Source organism: Palaemon carinicauda, chromosome 11 (genome assembly GCF_036898095.1).
Source record: "Palaemon carinicauda isolate YSFRI2023 chromosome 11, ASM3689809v2, whole genome shotgun sequence".
Taxonomy (NCBI): Eukaryota; Metazoa; Arthropoda; class Malacostraca; order Decapoda; family Palaemonidae; genus Palaemon; species Palaemon carinicauda.
In genome coordinates this window covers 6,183,354-6,191,329 of record NC_090735.1, presented here as the reverse complement: position 1 = coordinate 6,191,329, position 7,976 = coordinate 6,183,354, and the positions used below count along the sequence as shown (strand labels likewise).

Here is a 7,976-nt window from a genome sequence, read left to right as displayed (position 1 = left end):
TTGCCAGATCCCTGCCTTTAATTTTCCCGCTTCTGACGTCATCAACCCTCATTTTCACTAACTATTGTGGCCTGGTATCACTGTTTGCCCGTCGGGCATGCTCGATCGTGTGGACAGGGCTTTAGACTATCACTCTTATTGTTATATTTATCCTGTATACTGTATCTGAGAGCCAAAATATATCAAAGTCTTAACATTGCACTCATGACAGAAAGTGAAAAGACAAAAAACCAAGTTTAAAAAAGAATAAAAAAAAAAAACTTCCCATTCTATTTCTATTGTTTCAGCAATACCTTTTAGATTAAGCAATTAGGACAACCAAGTTGTGGTAAAGATAAAAAATCTATTTGAAGAGATTTTAAAGTTAAACCTTTTATAAAAAAAAAAGTGGAAAAAGGGTTTAAACAACAATCAATTGAAAATAAACCAAAGATAATCCATTGAATTTTGTTTAATAAATCTATCATTACACTGAACTATTAACCAAATCAACCAATTGAGTTTAAATTATCTTAATTTGTAGACTGGCCAGGAAATTACCTGCCAAAATAGCCAAAATTACTTAAAATATTGTGGCAAAATTTTCAGTAATTTGATAAAAATCGCTAGCGTTAATGGTCATCTTTTGTCATAACATTTTCACCATAAAAATAGACAAATTAAGTTCATTATAACTTACTAGTAACCTATTTACCGGAATGTAAATTACCGGAGTGTAAAGAAAAATAGTTTGCCTAATGTTCCAGCGCAAATCCGATTTAAAAAATTCCAATGAATATCTTTAACCAAATTTAACAGGACTTCCTGTAATTATTTTCTAAATACTTATAGAAGCACTGACTGGATTTCTAGTATCAATATTCAACCAATAGAAAATCTATACAAGATTTCCAGTAACAGTACTCGACCAATATTAGAACTTAACAGGAATTTTAGTAAATATTCAACCAATAGAAGATCTTAACACGATTTCCAGTAACAAGCTTTAATAGATCTTAAGATTATTTCTATTAGCAACTTTCAACCAATAAGGGATCTTGAAAGATTTTCAGTATCAATTTTCAACCAATAGAAGATATTGACAGGGTTTCCAATAACAATATTTAACCAATAGAAGATCTTAACACGATTTCCAGTAACAATCTTTAAAAGATCGTAAGATGATTTCCATCAGCAACTTTCAACCAATAAGGGATCTTGAAAGATTTCCAGTATCAATTTTCAACCAAAAGATGATATTGACAGGGTTTCCAATAACAATATTCAACCAATAGAAGATCTTAACAGGATCTCCAATAATATTCAACCAATAGAAGTTTTGACAGGATTTCCAGTACCAATCTTCAACCAATCGAAGATAAACATTTTCAGAAAATCTTAAACCAATAACAGACCTTGACAGGATTAACAGGAAATATTAAACCAATAAAAGATTGACAGGATTTCTAGTAACATCCTGTCAATCAAACCAAACCGTCATAGGTGGATATTGAAGTTCCAGATTCATGGAATTCACTCTCAATTTCATCTTGAAGTCTCACCATCCAATCTGAAAAGTGTCAAGTATCAGAAAAGTTTCTGGTAAAAGTTATGTATCCCTAAATAAATGCCTTTGATAGTAATCAATAGCAAGTAATAAATTTACCAATTTCGTACAACAAGAGTACATCCATATGATTTAAACTTTAATTGGAAATAAAAACAATCTTTAAATATAGAATCTATAGAATTTAAAACAAAGATATGCAATGAAGAAAACTTTACAATTTTTGATCAACAGGCTTTAAGTAAATTGGAGACCCTAAATAAAGTACAAAAAAAATTGAACACTCACCTCTAACTTAAAACTAAGGGGTTTAAAAGCAAGCCTCCCTATAGCGCACGGTAGACCTTCAATTTAAGGTCTACCGTGCGCTATAGGGAACGTCCTCCCACAATTGGGGGCGCCGCCCCCAACCGGGGAGGACTGGCTTGCTTGGGATTGAATTAAAAGAATGAAACTATCAAGCAATGCTCACCTTTTAATTCAGACTGAAAAATACTTCACCAGATTCCTGCGTTGTCTCTAATCAGTTTCTTTGCGTATTTAGAAATATGTTGGTCTGTGGGCAAGGATAATACAGGCATCACCAGCTCTTTAATGAAGAAGGATTATCGTCCACATTGTAAGTTTGAAACGCACAGGTAATTAAGGAATTCCGGACTTATTCCTGAAAGTACAAGTATAACGGGATGTTAAGACGAAGAGTATTAGTAAAATAATTAAAATACATAAAAATAACTCATAAACCATTACGTTATGAAATTTGCATTTGAAATACATTTAGTGCGTAAAGATAAAACTTTAATATATCAACAGAGATTTCAAATAAACACTAAAACGGTATAGGAGTATTCGAAGCTAAAACGAAACATCAACTTAACCCATTTCTTCACTTACCATCTACTACGTCTCAAGCTTTCATAAATCCAGCTTACCACCAGCCAAGAAACTACTCTATCAACGGCATGACAGCCCGAGAACGCTTCGCTATGCTAAGCCAAGGACTCTCAACACAGAAAGGCAGGACCTATAACAACGTAATTATCACTTAGTCCATTTCTTAAAAGACAACTTTACGGCAGGGGAGAATAAAATCTATTATTGCAGAGACATTGACTACCTTTTTATAATCAATATGCGTTCGATTTAAATATATTTCAGCTATCTGACTTTATTATATATATGTGAAAAAGGCGTATGCTTAATATAATCATACATATGAATTATGTATTTATATATAAATATATATATATATATATATATATATATATATATATATATATATATATATATATATATATGTATATATATATATAAATATATATATATATACATATATATATATATATATGTATATATATATATATATATATATATATATATATATATATATATATGTATATATATAATTTATATATATATATATATATATATATATATATATATATATATATATATATATATATATATATATATATATTAGGCTTTTTGCGTCAATAGGCGTAGAAGGAGGTGATGATGAAGATGATGAGATATATATATATATATATATATATATATATATATATATATATATATATATATATATATATATATATATATATATATATGTATATATATACATACATATATATGTATATATATATGTGTATATATACATAAATATATATATATATATATATATATATATATATATACATATATATATATATATATATATAGAGAGAGAGAGAGAGAGAGAGAGAGAGAGAGAGAGAGAGAGAGAGAGAGAGAGAGAGAGAGAGAGAGAAGAAAGGCATATGATGAGAGCGGAATATGCAATGGAGGATGAAATATCATTGGGAGGAGAAAGGATTAATGAGATGGAATTATCTAAATATTCTGGAACTATGATCGCTAATAAAGAGTCTTTGGAATTGGTATTTAAGGAAGCATTGAAAAAACAAATCTGATAATGGCTAGGTTAAATGAAATTTGGAAATCAAATCTCCTGAAATTATGTATAAAAATCAGGCTATATATAAGTTTAGTGAGATTGGTGTTACTGTGTGGACAGGAGTCGTGGTATGATAATGAAACAATATCCAACAGATTTAGCAGATTTGATAACAAAGCCCTCAGAAGGATATTAGGAGTTAAATGGAAGGACAGGATTAGAAATGAAAATATAAGAGAGATTACTCAAGTGCCCTATGTGGATAACATCATGGTAAGGGGTAGATGGAGATGGTTTGGGCATGCTCTTCGCACTCCCTAAAAGAGATTAGTTCACCAAACTTTCAACTGGGCTCCACAAACCACTAGAAGAGTTGGAAAAACCAGGCCTATATGGCCGAGGACTATGAAGTATGAATTAGGAGATGATGAATAGAGAAGTATTGACTTAAAAACTCAAGATAGGGACGACTGGTGAAATCTAATTGAGGCCCTTTGCATCTTTAGGCGTAAGAGATGATATATATATATATATATATATATATATATATATATATATATATATATATATATATATATACGTATATATATATATATATATATATATATATATATATATATATATATATATATATACATATATATATATATATATATATATATATATATATATATATATATATATATATATATGTATATATATATGTATATATATATGTATGTATATGTATATATATTTATATTACGATCTCAGTGTGAATTAATCATACAAAAAAAAAATTCTTTATACAGGACATGCATTTGATAGTAATCACTCCGGCTGTGTCAAAATATTTTGTTTTATCTCTCATGAGGATTATTATTATTATTATTATTATTATTATTATTATTATTATTATTATTATTAGCTAAGCTACAACCCTAGTTGGAAAAGCAAGGTACTATAAACCCAGGGGCTCCAACAGGGAAAAATAGCCAAGTCAGGAAAGGAAATAAATAAACAATATGAGAAACAATTAACAATAAATAAAATATTTTATAAACAGTAAAAACATCAAACTAGATATTTAATATATGAACTATAAAAAGACATATATCAGCATGTTCAACATAAAAACATTTCCTGCGAGTTTGAATGAATGTTTTTTTTTAATAAGTTGAATGCGTACTTGCGTCATTCTCAATTGCAATTTCTCTCTCTGAAATATTTCTCAACTAGAGATAAGAGGATGAGTTAAATGAGTTCGCCCTTAAGTCTTGCTTTCAAAGGACGCTAGTGTAACCACTTAAGTCTCTCCTGGCTCGTGGTTGGCTTTAAGTGGCTCTTGCCTTGAACAAAGGCCTGACTTCTGTTCTCAGTCCAAAATATGTTTTCATTTGTTGGATGTAATATTTGGCACATCATTAAATCTTAACCCTTTTACTCCCAGGCTATTTGTAAATTTCCAACCCTTAACCCCCAGGGGGTTATTTTTTTCCCAGCACATTTTGCAGTATATATTTTTTTTAAATTGCTCTAACAGCCTTAATTTTTGTCATAGAGAGGTCAGGTTGGTCTCATTCTCTTGGAAAATGCCTGAATTTTCTAAAAAAAAAAAAACTATCAAAAATATGAACAAATATATTTTATAGCATTTTTTTGCAAGGACGTACCGGTACGTCCATGGGGGTAAAGGGATGGCTTTTGTGAAACGTACCAGTACGTCCATTTTAAAGATATTTATATATCTTTTATTAGTTTACATCTATTTCTTTTTCAGTATCTTTACCTGTTTGCAATATGAATTAGAATAGTCTTTTAAAGACTATTATAAATCTTCTACTAATATACATCTATTTCTTTTATAATGTCTTTATATGTTTGCAATATGACTTAAGAGTGTAACTCCTTTTCTAGAGATCAGAAGTCCTTATTTCACCTTTTTATATGAAAATATGTAGTCAAAATCTTTATAAATCAGTAATTATATAATTTTTTATATATTACAAATCATGTTCCGTTTAAAGAATGAATAACTGAGCCGTTTTTTTTTTTCTTCTGAAAATGAGGTTCTTTGAGTCAATAGGCGTAGGAGGAGATGGTGAGTATCTTGCTCAGTCCATGGAACTAATTAAAGATTAACTCATTGGGAAAATCATAGAGATAATTACGAAATTTCGAAGGTGAAGCAGCGGTAAGCTAAGGCTACCTTGGTAATTAAAACATACGCTCTTCTTTCCATCATTACAAGCAATATATGTATTTTCTTCTTTTTTATCGTAGGTTGGAGAATATGTGTAGAAGGAATATACATTATATCAAAATAAATCTATAGGAATTTCATCTGGTAAGGAGGATAGTGAAAGGTCATACTGGAAAACTTATTGCCGAGAATCAAGAATACGTAGTTTCAACACCAACAAGTTAGTGACAACAAATTATTTATGTATGGTGGGTCGACCTAGCAACAATACCCGGCTGGATAGTTTAAAAGAAAAAAGCAGAAAGCTTGACGTAGTGAAAATTTTGGTCTGAAAATATTGTAAAATAAAGTCGTGGTATGACATCGAAACAATATCCAACAGATTTTGTAGATTTGAGAACAAAGCCATCAGAAGAATATTGGGAGTTGAGTGGCAGGACAGTATCAAAGATGAAACTATAAGAGAGATTACTCAAGTGTCATATGTGGATGAGATCATGGTGAGGGGTAGATGGAGATGGTTTGGGCATGCTTTTCGCACTCCTCAAGAAAGAATAGATCGCCAAACTTTCAGATGGGCCCGACAAGGCACTAGAAGAATAGGAAGACCCAAGCCTACATGCGTGAGGACTATGAAGAGTGAAGTAGGATATGATGAATGGAGAAGTATTGATTTAAAAGCTCAAGATAGAGACGACTGGGCAGACCTAACCGAGGCTCTTTGCGTCATTAAGCGTAGGAGGAGATGATGATGATGATGATGATAAGTTTTTGACATGCTCTAATAGGAGCTTCAAGCATGATAATTTCAGATTTTTAAATCATTCATGTAGAGTGTACAACCCGTGTGTCACACGATCGTACATACTAATGTGACAGGCCAAGAGTAGGTTGTGACTCAAAGGCGAGATGAAAATAAGTGAGTCACAACCTACTCTTGGCCCGTCACAAGAGGCAGAAAATACTATGATATGAATACGTATGGATATTAATATATATCCATGCAACCCTCTCACATATTAACATTAACCAAAGATATCTTGACATGTGTAACTTTTTAATACAGGCACACTTTATATGCTTTCAGAAAGAACAACGAGCCACCTATAAGATGTTAGGAGCATATTTTGTGAATGCAGATGAACTAGGCACCAAAACATCGACGAGCTTCCAGAAGTCGGTTTGCTATATGATGATACAGCTAATTTTCTTTAAGGGATTTTGTCATAGGAAAAATCTATTTTTGGGCTCGAGCCATGTCGTCCTGATGGGAGTTCCTCAAAGGCAGCTTTCTACTTGGGATATTTCTGCGAGTGATATACCAGAGAATTTTTACCTGTAGAGGTCACACAATGTTCTAACCCCTGGAACGAATATCCCGAGAGATATCGTGTATGAAACAGGGACGTATTTAATTTTTGAAGTTGCTCTGAATTTTGATCATCATCACGGGAAAGTTTCCATTGATTTTATTCATTTGCCACTCTTATTTTATATAGAACCATCTGTTACTTTTTTATCTACTTATAATATACGTTTCGAATGGATATATTTTGTAAATTTGAGTAATTCCGTAACAAATAGACGTAGAAAAGTTCCTTGGGAACAAATATATAATCTTTACCCCATCGGGAGTTCATATCAGCTTTCTTCATGATATTCTGCCGATAGATTTTATTTTTCACTTATGATAATTGATTAGTGATAAAGTGGTAATTTGAAGATGTAATTTGCTACATGTCACTTGTTCACAATTTTAAAGAGAAACTGCAATATGAAGATACAATATGTACAGTTTCAGTAATAAAGATCTGCATGGCAGATTTTCATAGAAAATGTTCAATCTTCTGAAAATTACGAGCATATTCAAACATGATCCATGTACATTATAATAATACACATGAAATACTGAATTTTAAGAAATATTGTCTCAAAAGGAAAATATTATTAAGAAAATGCTTCAAATAGAAAATTAAAAATACTTAGATTTCCATTACACCCATATTTAGTGTCTATGTCTATTCCTTGTATACAAAAGATAAGAATTTTTAAGCAGAAAGAGTCTCTCCTTAACATTAACATCTAGATTTAAACAGTGCTTAAGGTTGTGCTGGCCTATTGGAAACATCCCTGCCTGGTAATCTCCCGACTGGGGTTCGAGTGCCGCTCAAACTCGTTAGTTCATCTAGTGTCTGCAGCCTCATCATCCCTGTTAGCTAAGTACGGGGTTTTGGGAGAGTCTATAGGTCTATCTGCTGAGTCATCAATAGCTATTGCCTAGCCCTCCCTGCGCCTAGCTTGGGTGGAGAGGGGCT

The 7,976-nt window shown here is 31.5% G+C and overlaps 1 long non-coding RNA gene across 1 annotated transcript; it reads right to left on the bottom strand.

The window, feature by feature from the left end:
- Positions 1-435: 435 nt before the first annotated feature.
- On the bottom strand, positions 436-2,496 carry LOC137649566 (uncharacterized). The gene is made up of 3 exons (XR_011045780.1): positions 2,441-2,496; positions 2,019-2,210; positions 436-1,549 (listed from the first exon to the last, which is right to left on the bottom strand). It is a non-coding gene; the product is annotated as an uncharacterized lncRNA (long non-coding RNA).
- Positions 2,497-7,976: the final 5,480 nt, after the last annotated feature.